The sequence below is a fragment of the Saccostrea cucullata genome, unplaced genomic scaffold, assembly GCF_032062105.1.
Source record: "Saccostrea cucullata isolate Sc308-1 unplaced genomic scaffold, CSIRO_AGI_Scuc_v1 ctg13981, whole genome shotgun sequence".
In the NCBI taxonomy this organism is placed as follows: Eukaryota; Metazoa; Mollusca; class Bivalvia; order Ostreida; family Ostreidae; genus Saccostrea; species Saccostrea cuccullata.
Window position 1 is genome coordinate 1 of NW_026920038.1, and position 16,580 is coordinate 16,580.

Here is a 16,580-nt window from a genome sequence, read left to right on the forward strand (position 1 = left end):
AAACTCTTGGTTGGTAAGTTATCTAGTTTAATTAATATTCTAGCGCAGCATATGTTTATGTAATACGGGTAATAAATAAAAAAAGGGGGGAGGGTATATCGACTGGCACCCACCATATAGGTATATATATAATATAGATAAACTGTAATGACCGTAACTTTTTAAATAAGTGTTCGGTCTATAACTGTTACCCAAACTTACATTCTGCTTCTACTGCTATCCCGCTTTATCTATCTAATCTCTATAACTGACTGCCGAAGTTCCATAACGCCTGCTATATATACTCTTTTGTGTCACCAATGTAAATAATGACGTAATACGCAAGTTGACGTCACCGAGTTTGGTGACTTTTCCAAAACTCCACAACCGGAAGTTTCCAGTTACCAATGTGTACAAGGTGTATGGAGAAGTAATTTCAGGGAGAAATATGCTTTTGTGTGGGATGTTAGCGATCGATATTTAACAACAAAATTAAATATAAAAAGAAGCCAGTTATCGTACACAGGTATGATCTGTTTACAGAATTGAGATAGCGCTATTTTATTGAGGCTTCATAATCACCAACACCGCTCTCTACCATCGGCTCATTCATTCACTTCTGTTATTGGCTCACTTAATGTCGGGACTACTTTCGATCCACGTGACTTTCAAAAAGTCACATGATATTAATGATGGTGACACCGGTGAAACGGGAAGTTGTTTGTTTTATTTGCAGAAACAAGAACTCAAGAAATCATTTTAAATAGCAAAAAAGCAAAGGAAGATAATTTTATAAGTAAACATTCACTTCTTCTCGATAACAATAATTACATCAACAAACTTTGTGAAGTCCAAACAACAGTATGCAGAAACTGTTACTCAAAAGTATCAAACACGCACGATTATTTACAAGATATAAGGAATTGTACGTCAAGATATTTAGAAGAAGGGTCAGTGAGGGTAAAAAGATGCGCCTCCTCCCCTTTGACCCCCAAAACCCACAATCCTAAGCCGTCCAAGGATATTTCGGGTGTCAACTCGAAAAGTAGGAAGCAGTTAAAACTTGAACCTGTTGAACCTGTACCAGATGGTCCAAAAGTGGAGCCAGACTTACCGATAATGAATGACCATGGGTATGCAATTGTTTCTTAATTTAATTTTTTTATATAAAATTTGCAAAATGGTATTAGTCTGCAGATCCTGCAAGGAAGGAATAGTAGGAATGGTCAACTTTGAATTTGTAACAATAACAACAATATTAACACAAAGACATGTATAAACAGGTACACATTTTTACACAATTAATTTGGCCTTATATAGTTTATTACAGTATATTACTGATTCAGTTATGTAATGAATGAAATTTGTATACTCAATGTATGCAAAATAGGTTTTTAAAACAAAAATTGTAACAATAAACACAGGTACAGCATGACAAAGCAGACCAAACCATTAGACAACCGAGGGAGTAAGAAGACTCTAGAGAAATTGTCAAATATTTTCTCAGAAATTTCATCACATGAGATGCTGTGTGAATTGAGGTCTCTTTCATCTATACTTACTTCCAGAACAGCAACTTTTGGGTCTGTCTTGTTTAAATGCAGGGATGTTTCTAAGTTAGAAGAACATGTTGATAATTTCACTGAGGAGATAGTGGAGGAGATGATCAATAGGTGTGTATGTTTTCATGTTTGTTTTAATATACTACTCATTTTAAATATTTATTTTATTTAAATGTTTATGTCGGTTCACATATATTAAATTGTATACTTTACAAAAATATACCAAGCGAGGTAAATTTTATGAAAAAAACACAAAATGAAAATGGTGAAAAATCACAAAGGCTGATTTTTACCATTTTGCTTTTCCTCATAAGAACCTCTGGCTTGGTATATTGTTTTACAGTCCTCACGAAAACTTTTCACACTTACTGGCCAGTAGGACCAGTGAACTTTCTAATTTTACTGGCCCACCAAAAAAAATAATGGCCTCCTTAATTTAAGGAAAATTTATGAAAACATAATTCTAAATTAATACACTATTACAAGCTTCCTTGGATATGTTTAAATTCTTTTCAATGACAAAATATTACAATAATGAAAATGGAAACAATGTTTGAAGTAAATATTCATTTAATGATACATCAGTGATCAGTTTGGTTATAATGAATGTATCAGTATGCTTATGGTCAGTGAAAATTAAAACTGTTTTACTCTAATTCAAATTCATATTATATGATCATGTTCAGTAACGCATCATTTTCTCTTTCTGTTTGTTCAACATCACTGTCCGAGTCATAATCTAAATCTTCATCTGCATTATCTTCCAAGTCTGCGACAAGTTCTGATGCCAAGTCAGATAAATCTGAAGTTTGAGAATCAGGCTCATGGAGCGAATCTGTGGTATCCATCTGGGTATCTGTGTCAGATTGAGCCCTGTTGAGGAAATCTGAGGTCTCCATCATCTGGGTATCGGTAGTGCCCGCTTGAATTGGTGCCCTCTTGTAATGAAGTCTCCTTTTGCCTTTGGTATTCTAAAATCAAATAATACAGTTGAACTTGAATATTAACAGTAAATTATGTAAAGATGACCTTTGAAAAACTATTAAAATATATTAATAATAATTACCATCCATTTAGTGATGGCATCCTGAGGATCATACTGATCTACTGAAGAAGACTCCAGGTTGATCATCAGTAGATCATCAAGCGTTTCGTTATTCATGCGGGCTCTCCTCTTCCCTTTGGTAAGTTTCATTGTTGAAAAGGTAGCCTCATTCCTAACTGAAGTTGGAGGAAGGGCCCTCACTAGAGAAATCAGACCAAGGATGTTGGGCAGATCCTCCCCACAAGGTTTTGCTTGTTAGCCTTGAGGAAAACCTATTTGAATAAAAATATTTCATTGTTATTATAAAATCCACAAATTATTTATCCATCAGTCAGTATTTCTTCATGAACTTGTAGTAAATTACCTCTTGTAGACTGGTTTTCAGGCAAATCCATTCTGCAGGTATCTCTTTTGGATCCCTCCCTGACTCAACCAAAAGTCCTTTAAACTGATTCACCAACACTAACACTTCATTTTGTCCAAACTCTGAAATTCAAGAAAAAATGTTAATAACCTTAAAGTAGGTCAAATGGATGACTCTTTAATGGGTACATGTATAAATCATACGATAAATCACTCATATTTTAATTAAAAAAATATTTTGTTATGATATGATTGAAAAATTTCATTACAGCTTTTCTGTATACATTTCCAACATCTCTTATTAAATTTAACAACTCTAAGAGAAAAAAAACATAATGTTAATGATTAACTCAAGACTGAATCAACATAGAAGACATAAATTGTGTATATATATATATATAGAGAGAGAGAGAGAGAGAGAGAGAGAAAGCACAAAGAAATTCACTTTTACATAGATACCCACTTCTGCCCCAGCCCGGGGTTGAACTCTCGACCTTCGGAATCTGTCTCCTAGCAGTGCAGGAACAGCGCGCTAGACCGCTCGGCTATCTAGGCAAGTCAAAAAACTTGCTTTCGATGCCGATGGAATTCTCGCAGCGCTGCCCTACACTACACGGTCATTGAGAATAGAAGTGAGATACAGTTATTTGGACATTAGTTTTTGTAGATAATTAAAACTAAAATGTACTTACAGTGAAGTTGTCTGCAAACATGTTTTTGTTGCATCAACCCGTAAATAGGCATCTGATAAGGACAACTCTCTCTTTTGTAGGTACAGTGAAAACTTCATTAGAACTGATATTATCTCCTTAAATTATAAAATAAATAAAATAAATTATAAATTTTAACAATAATGCACATAGTAACTGTACGTATGATTTAACTTATAAAAATAAAACAAATCATTGATTTTTATAAATGTTGATTATGCTTTTATTTGTGAAACTGACTACCTGAAGGACAAGAAGGAATGTAAGAAGATTTCCATCACATATCAGTTTAGCAAAGCCTTCTGCTTTTGGACAATCATGAGATGCATTCTCTAGTTGTAGTCGAATTGCTCGATAGCTGCGAAAAAAGGAGTAGAGGGCCCTTTCCATGTGAGGTAGCCATCTTGTACCTCCTATCCTCAGTGGCAAAACCTGTTTCATGCCAAGAGACTCAAAAGACCTTTTCAAGGCTTTTTTCTGCTTCGGACTCTTTCGGTAGAAATAAAATATTCCTAGTAGCAAAGTCATTGCCTTATCATAGAGCTTTTGGTAAGAGGCTTTGATGGCATCTTTAAAACTTAATTCTAAACGATGAGCAACACAGTGTGTAACTATCATTTCTGGTGACAATTCTAATAACTTTGCTGCCAAACCATTTTTTCTGCCTGGAAAAAAGGGATAATCACTTAAAAATCTGGATATTTCATTATGTCATACTTGCATGCCAACTACATGTATTTAGGAGTATTTTAAGTCTTTAATCATAAACTTCGATATATTATTTCTTATAATATTATTTGTCATATTAATTGCCATATTTATAAATTAAAAATAACAATTATATTACCTTGCATGTTGGAAGCTCCATCAGCACAAAATCCGACTAGTTTGGATTTCAGAATAGGTAGCAATTCTATTTTTCTGAACAACATACAAAAGTGATCAAAAATATCTTGAGAACAAGCAGATTCTGGGCTTCCAATGTGCAGAAAGCAATCCTCAACTTTGAGATCGATCACAACACGAATATAAAAATTGTCCAATTCCTCTCCTGTAAATTCCGTAGAGCCATCACAAGTAAAGCTGAAGAAATCTGACATTACAAGTTTCTGTTTCACTTTCTGTCTCTCCACTTCTGCTATAACTCGCACAAATTCCCTGATAGCTTTGTCATTTGTGTAGGTATCACCTATTTCTAGCCCCTTTGATTTATCTAAAGCGCATATAAAGAAGTAATCTAGAAAACTTTTCTGATGTTTAGCTATTGCATGTGCAGTTCTAAATTTAACTAGAAATCTGTCGTATTCAGATTGCCTCAACGTTTTAACGCATTTTTCAGCAGGTGTTTCTTGGTCACAGTTTTTTGGAACAAAGTACGTGTGCCACTTACTTGTTTCAGGCTGAAGAATTGCATCTAGTTTGTCCCTTTCACAAATGCTATGTCGGATAGTTTACTATCCCCTCGCTCATCATTAGCCTTTCTGCACCAGTCACAGAACATTTTGTTTTCGCTCATATTGAATGTCAACCATGGCCTCTCGGAAGTCCACTCAATTTGAAATTTTCTTGTCCGTTTCTCTCTGTCGTAAATTTTTTTCGCCTCTCTCACCTCGATCGCGGTTTTAGGGGTTTTTTTGGGTGCTTTTCCGGGAACTGCATCGGCCCTATATTTTAACTTCAGAAACGCCGCCATTTTCTGGGTGTCGTGTTTTGGTAAGTTGTTCATAGGATATTCGCGCATTTTACATACTAGTTAATAACTACTAGTTAGTTCCTGTTGTACCTAGATACGATACATCAACACATGTTTGTTCTCTTTATTTATATTAATAAAATTTGCACAAGCAAGACATTTTACGTATATTTTGACTGTGTATAACTTTGAAAATCGACAAGCCCATCGGACTTCTTGAATATTGATTTTCACTGACCCGACATCAACATTCACTGGCCTCGGTCTTCGGACCAGTGACTTTTCGTGAAGACTGGTTTTAAAGTTTATATTACACTTTTAGCACCAAGCTTACATATACTGAAATTTGTTTTCACCAGTAAGTCTATACTGAGTGTGATTTGTCTGTATTTATGATGTTATTGAAGTATTAAGTAATATTTTCCAAGTCTGTTTCATTTTTAAGATTTAAGGACAAAAAATTCTCAGGATTATCCACTTTTTTTTAAACCTGTGACATGATTTTAAGTCTGCTCCAAAGAAAAAAAATGATGTACCATAGTCCTTAAATCAGTGTTACACATCATCCAAGTACCAGAAATGAAGCATCTATTCTTATCTTTTCTTGCCCTAGTAGAAAATTTCTGATCTGTTTATTTCAGTTTATATTATTCCTGAAATGCACTCTCCTTACATACTCTATGCAGTGTGCTTGTTACCTTTGTAACATAACTGCATGGTGTGCAATTTGTGCTCATATATATATATATATATATATATATATATATATATATATATATATATATATATATATATATGTGTGTGTGTCACTAAACAGCCAGTCCAAGCACTTTAAAAATTGGTGATTTCTAGCTGGATCTACTCATCTATGATGGATCCATTATCTAACAAAAATATCATTTTTCAACACTTGAGTGATTGAGACAATATCTTCAAACATGACAATGATTAAATAATCTTTTTCAGGGTACCATTATTAGTAAAGGCCATGTTAGCTGTAGCATGTGATAAAGGAAACAATCATTCCAGCATTAGCCGCATCTTACAGCATTCTGATGAAAAACAAATAGACAACCTTTCAGCATTCCACAGATTAACATCAATTATTGCAATAAAGGGAGGCTTAGATGGGTTTGTTAAATAATAATTATTTTCAGTATTAAACTTTACCAATGTTATTCCAATCTAGTAAATTTAGATAGAGGTAAAGTTCATTTGTTGTGACCAAGAGTGATGTATTTTCATGGATGTTGAGATTTCTGTTTATTTAAATTATTTAAATTCTATTTCATTACTAACCATGTTCAATGTGATAATGTGGAATACAGTTTAGTAGCAATATAACACAGACAAAATCCATAATATTCCTGGGCTTTCATGAAAACTACATTGTGCCACCTACTGTAGATCACTTATGACACTATTTTTTTTAAATCATTTTGTTTCGAAGTCAAGAAAAATTTTAATTAAAAATTTCAAAGTCAAGAAAAATTTTAATTAAAAATTTCATTGTCTTCAATACATATATACTACATGTATATTCCTGATTTTTATGAGTACATTGTCTAGATCACATTACTACACCAACATAAAATCCTCACATATTAAAAGTGATTTAGAGTATATATTGAGTTGTTCAGTATTACTATTAACACTGTCTCTGTTGTTGTTTTCTGTTATTTCAGTTTTCTTGAATTGTTTACCTTCTGCCATTGAAAATGAAGAAAAATCATGTAAGTTAACAAGCTGTATTTCAATCGACTCAAATAAAAGTTATTGTTTTGAGTATATGCTTTCATTAGAGAATTAAAATTACTTTTACTTTGGCGCTTTTTAGTTCAACTGATCTGAAAGCTTTATAAAGCAGATATTTTTATATTTGACTCCATTAGATCATCTATCTAGCATGTAAATGAGTTAGTTATCACATACTAGTACATGTATTATAAAGTGTTTATGATTTTTAGCTCACCTGAGCCGAAGGCAAGACAAAAATAGGGTGGGGTCATTAAAAAATCTTCTTCTCAAGAACCACTGGGCCAGGAAAGCTGAAACTTATGTGGAAGCATCCCTGGGTAGTGTAGATATTAAATTGTTCAAATCATGACCCCCGGGGGTAGGTCGGGGCCACAATAGGGAATCCAAGTTTTACATAGAAATGTATAGAACAAATCCTTAAAAATCTTCTTCTCAAGAACCACTGGGCCAGGAAAGCTGAAACTTAAGTGGAAACAACCTTGGGTAGTGCAGATATTAAATTATTAAAATCATGACCCCCGGGAGTAGGGTGGGGCCACAATAGGGAATTTAAGTTATACATAGAAATGTATAGAACAAATCCTTAAAAATCTTCTTCTCAAGAACTACTGGGCCAGGAAAGCTGAAACTTTTGTGGAAGCATCCTTGGGTAGTGTAGATATTAAATTGTTAAAATAATGACCCCGGGGGTAGGGCAGGGCCATAATAGGGAATCCAAGTTTTACATAGAAATATATAGAACAAATCTTTAAAAATCTTCTTCTCAAAAACCACTGGGCCAGTAAAGCTGAAACTTATGTGGAAGCATCCTGCATAAGGTAGTGTAGATTCTAAAGTGTTAAAATCATTAAAAGGAAGGGGGTAGGGGGGCACGATAGGTATAGCAAGAGGGGAAATCTGGTAAAAAAAAAAAACTGCATCACCCAAGTTACTCAGGTGAGGGATGTGCCCATGGGCCTCTTGTTTTTTAAACCTACAGGCCCAAACCAGACTGAACCATTTAGGGTTGTTACTTTCATGGTCTGTCCGAGTATCATTACAAGAGGACATCCACAAAAAGGCAGAGAAGAATATTGTGGACACCATAAAGTTGAACCCTTTAATCAAAATTACAGGCATGTTTATCACTTTTGTGCATTCAATTTTATACCTTAAGTTGACAATTGACATGTTTATGACTATCTGTCCAGTGTTAAATGCAAACCTCATTATTTGAGGCCTAAAATTTTATTGTATAGTACAACTGGAAATATATAATCATAATATTCAGAAGCAAGTTTGTTGCAGGGAATAGCTGAGTAGCTTATAAATATTTTAATTTTATGAGACAATGTTGATGTGTATGTGAAGACCAGTTCATTAAACAGGGAGAGAAGGAATAAAGATTTACATTTGTTTGCCAGCAACATCATCTTCAGTAGGATTGCTATTATAGACATGCCCAACACTCCTCCAGGTACAAATGTAGAGCAGCTTAAATGTGAACATTTATTAATGACTGGTATGGAGAAGGCCAAGTTCTTGAGTGCATACAGTATTCTCCTAGCAAGAATTCTGTGTAAAATTCCTGCCTTTGAAAACCTGTAGAAGCAAATTCCAGTTCATATTCCCAATGAATACAACAAGAAGATGTCCACAAGATCTGAAGTTTTTCCACTTCCAATAATGTTCTTCAATGAATCCAAACATGAGGATTGTATGGGAATAATGGACAGCTATGAGAATCAGCTAACCAGGCTGTTTGAAAATGCATTTGGTAAATCTGTTGTTTTCTTTATCTTTTTAATAATGCAGTATAGTGCTGATTACTAATGTATGTGTTATTTGTACTTTCAGCAGACTTGAATTACATGTAATGCATTACATTAGATTGATGAATTTTCATATTTGCTTCAGGAAACATAGATGCGCTAAGAAGGTATGGGGTACCTATAGGTGGTGATCAGCTGACTCGCGTGCGACTTCAGGAGGCCAAAAACATACGATCATTAGCTGTCACTCCAGAGAGGCGATATGACGATTTACATCCAATCGTATGCGAGATGTGGCATTCAAAGCAAGATTTCCTAGAGGTGAATTAAAAAATTCTTTTCTGTGTATAGATCACAATATATTTGAAGTTCAGAAATTGTAGCTCTAGATATATTTTCTTATCACCTGTTTCAGTCAGTATGTCCCCCTCTTTAGCTGCCCCTTTATTAAAAATCGACCCATTATATAAATTAGAACTTTTTCTCTCACTCTAAACTTAGTAAATACTTAGTTGAAAATATTGACTATGTGTTGAAGTGCAAGTACCTCTTGAGCCCTTTGCAAAGAATGCGTGTTCTTGAAGGATCTTATGTAAACATTAATGGTGGTCAAGGGCAAAATGTTGAGAGTGATCTGACTCAGGAACACTCAGTCTGCAATCAGAAAATGCTGATTAAATCTTTAGGAGCAAACAAAAGTGAAAACGCAATTAAAAGTGTTACAGGTGCTGCAGAAACTATTTCAAATATCTGTGAGAAGTTTGATGAGAGTCTGAATATCAAACCTAAATCTGGAAGTCACAGTAAACCTTTAAATGAATCGGACCAAAAACTAGTGTCACGAACATTACGAAGACTTGGACCTTTTCGTTTTACACCAGGGAGGAAATGTCCAGGCTTCAGTAACATTGACATTGTTCCTGTAACATTTGAAAAACTACCAGACATGTATGCTAGAATAATTCTAATTATCTTTCGTCTCACAAAAGGTCTTCATGTAAATATTGATGAAAATGATAATGATTCAGAAGTGGAGTAGATTTGGTGACTGAGTTATGACAATATTTTATTTGAGCAAATTCAACGATCTCAAGTTTTATATAATGTCATTTATTTGAAAATCACCATGAATCAGTTATGACAATATTTGCTATTAAACAATCATCACAATTACAATTTTTCTTGCAAATACAACAGCATTTACAATCAACAAGATCTGAATTCTTTTGAAACTCAAAAACTGAAAGAATGCAGTTTCTTAAACAAGAAGTGTCATTTTTACAATATTGAATGATGTCCTCACTTATGCCAGGGAAATTTCTTGCAATGTTTCTTGCAGAGTAATAAAGTGATGCCACGGACGGTTGACCCCTGCGTCCTGCTCGACCAACTTCTTGAAAATACTGTGAAATGTTCCTTGGGGGAAATGAATGAACAACATGCATAACATTTTCTCGATCGAACCCCATTCCCAAGATGGAAGTAGTTAGAACAAGTCTTATCAGTGAATGTTCTTTCTTAAGTTCTTGCATGGTTCGGTCTATCACATACTGATCCTGACCAGAGCGTATAGGATTGTAAATAGCATCGTTAATGTTGCTAGGTTTGAATAAATTGTTTAAATACATAATTGCCCTTATCATATAATACACAGGGACATAGATTAAAGTAACTGGGAAATTCTCTCTTTCTAGGAAAAGTTTGTCGCAGAGAGAGTTGACAATGTTTTCATATTTCTCTTCTACATCAGAGGCATGTTCCTTCTTAAATTTCTCTAGAAAAATGTTTGGCTTATCGGGACTACATTCTATTATAAACCAAAAATGTAACATCAGGGAAAAAGGCCTTTAAAGTTAGTAATGCCTTGAAAGCTAACCTGAACTCTTCTCCCCTGAAAAGAAAAGAAAGGAGTCATTAAAACACACAAGAAAAAACTACAAATAAAAATTTAAATATTATTAGATGCCCATGAACCAAAGTTTCAGTGGTTTAAGAAAAGAGATTAAAAAATGTAGTTTACTGTTTAGAGAACACAACTGACAGAACAGACAGACTGACAAATCAATTTTTCTTCTGTGACTCCCTTGGCATGATAGTTTTCACTTTTTAAAACAATGTTTTATTTTTTATTCCTAGTCATGAATATGGCCAGGGCATATAATGTTTGTCATGTCCGTCTTATGTCTCGCTATGCGTTAAGCTCATTTTCAGAGAAACTAAGCCATGGGCTCAAATGAAGATTTGTTGAGAGATATGCAACTGCATCAACTTTTTTTTTACCTTGACCTTTCATTTGACCTTCACCTCACTTAAATTGGTTTTTGGCTCAGTTGTAAAGAAGCCATTTGTAATATTTTTATCAAACTTCATATGTTAACATAGGCGTCGGAACCGGCTAAGCCCCCCCACACTTTTTTTTTGCAAAAATAGACATTATATAGGCATTGAAAATTGGGATTTACCTTTTTTGTTGGTTTAGCCCCCTTTTGATTAGCCCCCCCCCCCCAACTGAAAAGACTTTCAGAAAAATTATTTAGCTTTGATGAATCTCAATGAGATTAAACATATGTATATACACCAATATACTGCAGCTTAATTATTCAAACGGTTTTGCTTGAATCAATTAATAATTAGAGAATAACAGGTTTAAAAGTCCATGGTCTAAGATCTAAAATAGTTACCATTTTTCAACGATGTGACACTCGTCTATAACATCAGATACAACATGCCGGTTAAAAACACCATTTAACAGCTCTCTCCCTTTGTTGGTGTTGAATAACGCTTCAGGGTGACATAATACGATTTGAAACTTTCCATGCTTTACATCTTCGAAGTTTTCATCAGGTTTGCACATGTATTAAATCTCTTTATCATCTTCCAAACCATGAACAACATTAGCGACAATGTCAAGTCTGCATGAACTGATGCCATGCTCTTTCAACACAGATAATTGATCTTTCTGAATAATGTTGAGTGGTGAAATAACCAACACTACCGGATTTTCTGTGATCTCTTCGAATATGAAGGGTAAAAGATGGAAAATTGCACTTTTTCCATACCCAACGGGAAGGCTAACGACAAGATCACATTTGCTCTTAACCACGTAGGTCAATGCCTCCCTCTGTTTATCTTTCAAAACCAAGTTCTTGTCGTATTTCTTAACTGCCTCGTGGACCACGTCCATGTTTATTTGCAAATGCGCATTAATATCTCTATGTTATTCTTCCGAAAATAGTGCGCTTGAATTAATTAATTATCTTTAATTATTTACTTCAATATATGTCTTTTTTATTAGATGTCTATTCATTTTATGTAGAAGTATTATTTTAATTTGAAAATATCCTTAAAATACCACTTTTAAATTTCCGTCAAAAATCTTGACGTGAGCCCATTGCACGAACGACAACTCTGCATGGGAGATTGCACCAACACGTGCACCAATGCCGTTACATATAAATCACCAACGATCTCCAATCATCCTTGTTACAAGGTTAATTTTGTATTTAATACAATTTAATTAAGTATGTAGTCTGCGAATTATCAGCATACAAAATAAAACCAATAGCGCATACTCTGTAAACAGTGTTTACATATGTTCACAAGGAAAGTAATAAATATGAACTATAACTCGAGGCTTATACATTATACTATCCCCCTCCAACATGATGTTTTACTTACCAACCAAGATTAAACGATTACATGATGTTTCACACATACACATACAATCATACATACAATACAAATGAATAAATATACAATGAGAGAATAACAATTATGATACGAAAGTTAATGAAACAGATAAATGTCTCAGTCTCTAGTTTTCCTAAAATATTTCACATTTTCACACATATACACTAAGATAAATATACTTACACACATATATATTAAAAACAACAATGAAATGATTAACAATAGATAAATATAATAAATGCAAACATCATGGACTAGAATCCAAAGAAAATATATATAGGGATATCTGTACAAGTGTATTTATATCATATGTACAATGATATCAATTATATTTACATGTAAGACAATAACAGTTAATAGTCACTCCAAGGTGAAAGTCTGTCTGGTAGTAATCTGGGCTGCGGCATCCTGTTTCCTGTGTAAAGGACGGCAAATGTCCAACTCCTCGGTTTGAGTTGAATCTTCCATCGTCATGCGGTAATAAGGGTCGAGGAAAATAGTACTCAGCAAGTAGTAGGTACGGCCATCAGGGAAGCGAATTTCCTCTCTCTTGGTTATATTGCAAGCAGAAGCAGGGATTCAGGTAACGGACCGTCCGGCTGATCTCCGTGCCTCTCTGTTTGCTCTCTTCAGCATATTGTCAACGAAGGTGTTATTCAGTCCACTCGGGGCACCGACGAAGAATAGCCTTGGGTCATGGGATAGGTCCAGTGATGATTTACTCAGGTCTGAGCCCTGGCAGGTGTGCATGATGTAATCTGATGTGGGAGGACAAGTTTCCGCAGATGCTGAAGATGTCGGAGGCGCAGAGGACACATCAGGGACAAGCACGGGATCTTTCAATAGTGAAATCAGGGGAAACTCAGCTCCCAAGCTAGCAATAAAAGAACTAGTGGGAGACATGGCAGTGGAAGATGCCAGAACAGGGTTCATCACTGACTCGTCGGTTCAAAGGCAGGAGCAACAGGAAAGTTAATTAAAAGTTCTCTTGTGAAATGCCAGTCTGAGTCCTACAGGTCGGAACAACAGTGGCTGCAGTTGGAGCAGTCACATCCACAACAGGAACAGAAGTGGCCACAGGTGGAGGAACCACATCACTCCTTGCTGGAAGAACAGCTGGTGGATCACAGGAGGATGGTCACTCACTGGAGGAACAGCTGTCGTCACAGGAGGATTGGACATTAAAACTTTCCGGGGGGCTCAAATGAAACAGACTCGTGGAGATCATGCAGACCATACAAGTTAACTAGAAGTGGACTGCCATGAAGGGATATAGAAACAGAAGGACTCCTCAAAGGTAAGATTTCTTTTATTTCATCCTTGTTTTACTCACTGATTTCTCTGCCTGTCTTTGTGTTTTTGTGCTTTGGACTTCTTAGGTGATGGATATCTGGATGTTTGTCTGGTCTTGTAGAGGAGGGACGGACTGGTGGGGTCCCGCTTTTCTTTTCTGAAATGGATCGTGTAGCACACCTTCTGCCACGGATGATGTTGTTCAAAGTGCCTGGTCATCAGGCACTTGCTTGAGCTCGGGAGCTCATTATTGCAGATATTGCATCGTAGAATATCCCCATGAACATCTTGATAATGCCTCATCATCTGCTTTCTGGATTGATAGGACTCGTCACAAAGTCTACAATCCCACCTACAATCAATAAAACTAACTATTGCAATTTTTTAAGTGATCTATTATAAACTAGAAGTTATATATTATAAATTAACTTCAGTCATAATATATTTTATTTCAGGATTCTGTGTTCTTCTGTATTCAGCTTCCGTCCATTTTGAAAAACAGTCAACCATAACTAGTATGTATTTATTTCCTTGTTTGCTTACAGGTAGGGGACCAAGAATATCCACAACCACTCTCTCCATTGGTTCTCCTACATGATAAGATCCGAGTGGGGGCATGGTTTTTCTTCAACGACTGTTTGCGGGCTGCGCAGTGGTCACAGGAATGTAGCAGTAATCTAGAACATAGTCTTTCATAGAGGGTCAGTAAAATCGTTGATTTATTTTTCTAATATTTTCTCAGCACCAAGATGTCCCGCAGAGGGTATATCATGATAATTTTGAAGTGCCTGTTTTGTAGTGATTCTGGAACAAGTTGGTCTATAGAAGAGACACCGTCATCATCTTCACATCTACATACAAAATACCTGAAATTATGTAACCTGTCCCAGTGAAGCCACAAGATCTTCAAAACTCCAGACTGGTTAGAGATAGATTTCCAAGGGGTCTGTCATCATCTTCCTTGGCTATTTAAATTGGTCGTATATTGCAATCCTCTAATTGTTTTGCCTAATAGTGTTTGGCTCCCAACCTTCTAATGGAAACTGAACCTCCCTTAAATCTGTATCTGGATAGTTTATTTTTGTTTGTCCTCTAGTGATAACTCTGATAGTGCCATCTGTTAATTGTTTGGGTAGTATTTCCGATTCCGGTTCCTTATCCTGCCTGACGCAAACCTTGCAGGGGTTCCTTGACATGGCGTCAGCATTCGTATGTGTGCTACAAGGTTTGTGGGTGATTATTAGATCATAGTTCTCAACTTCTTGCAACCACCTAGCCATTTGTCCTGTGGGATTCTTTTGATTCCTTACCTAACTCACAGCAGAGTTAAATTCTCAGTGCGTATAAGTAATTTTTGACCATACAAGTAAGAATGGAAATGTTTCAGGGCATTGACAACAGCTAATAATTCCTTTCTGGTTATGCAATAGGATTGCTCATACTTATCCATGGTTTTACTCATGTAGGCAATGACAAAATTATGACATGTTCTCCATCGTCATGCAGTTGAGATAGAACAGCACCTGTTGGACGGTCAGAGGCATCCGTATCAGGGATAACTGTTTTTCCATGAATCGGGTAAGCTAATACAGGTGGGGTCATTAATGCTGTTTTAAGAGAGTCGAAAGCCTGTTGAAATCATTTGTCCAAATAAATTTAGAATTTTTCTCGCAAAACTTGTGTAATGGTCTAGCAGTGTTGGCAAATCCAGGTACAAATCTTTCTATAATAGGAGCAAAGTTCTAAAAATGACCTAACATCTTTTGCGGTATTTGGAACTGGCCAGTTTTTGATAACCTGTTTTGTCTGGATCCGTTTGGACCGCTTCCTCTGACACCATATGCCCCAAAAATGTAACAGATTTTTGAAAAAGATTACATTTTGATGGTTTCAGTTTTAAGTTGGCATCTCTCAACCTTTCAAAAATGTTTTCCAGTCTTTCTAGGGCCTCGGCAAAGGTGGATCCTGGTATGATAACGTCATCCATGTACAGTAAACATTCCTCCCACTGCAACCCACGTAATACATCTTCCAACAGGCGACTAATAGTGCTTGAACTGTTGCATAGACCGAACGGCATGACCTTAAAATGAAAATGACCAAGGCTTGTGGAAAATGCAGTCTTCTCCTTGTGTTCCTCTGCCATACCGACTTGCCAAAAGCCAGAATCTAAATCCATAGAACTGAACCATTTTCAATTGGATAGAGAATCTAGATAATCATCCACTCAGGGTGAGAGATAGGCATCTTTAATTGTAATTTTGTTTAATTTTCTGTATTCTACGCTATAACGGGTTGAACTATCCTTTTTGGGAACAAGTACAATTGCACTGGACCAAGCACTCCTCAAAGGCTCGATGATGCCATTATCAAGCATTTTCTTTACTTCTTCCTGTTCATTTTTCTTTTTACCTATTGGTAATCTGCAGGTTCTAATTGGAGGGGCATTATCGGTTTCAATTCTGTGCACCACTCTATCTGTCCTACCAATATCTTGATTGTATTTAGAAAAGACACCTTCATATTTGAGTAGCAACTGCTTTAGATGCTTGGTTTCTTCTGTCGGCAGATGAATCGAACTGCGCTTTAATTAAGCATTGAATTCCTATTTTTGGATGTCTTCGGTCCTATAACTACGAAAGCCCAGAAGGCTCATTCGAGATTCAAGATACGAGATTCGAAATACGAAATTCAAGATTCGAGGTACGAGATTCAAGATTCGACATTCAATATCTA

The 16,580-nt window shown here is 35.7% G+C and overlaps 3 pseudogenes; 2 read left to right on the top strand and 1 right to left on the bottom strand.

Annotated features, from left to right (window-relative positions):
- The first annotated feature begins 613 nt into the window (after positions 1 to 613).
- On the top strand, positions 614 to 6,496 carry LOC134241953 (uncharacterized; annotated as a pseudogene).
- Positions 6,497 to 7,070: 574 nt separating this feature from the next.
- Positions 7,071 to 9,900, top strand: LOC134241967 (uncharacterized; annotated as a pseudogene).
- Positions 9,901 to 9,982: 82 nt separating this feature from the next.
- LOC134241961 (bifunctional 3'-5' exonuclease/ATP-dependent helicase WRN-like) lies at positions 9,983 to 12,045 on the bottom strand (annotated as a pseudogene).
- Positions 12,046 to 16,580: the final 4,535 nt, after the last annotated feature.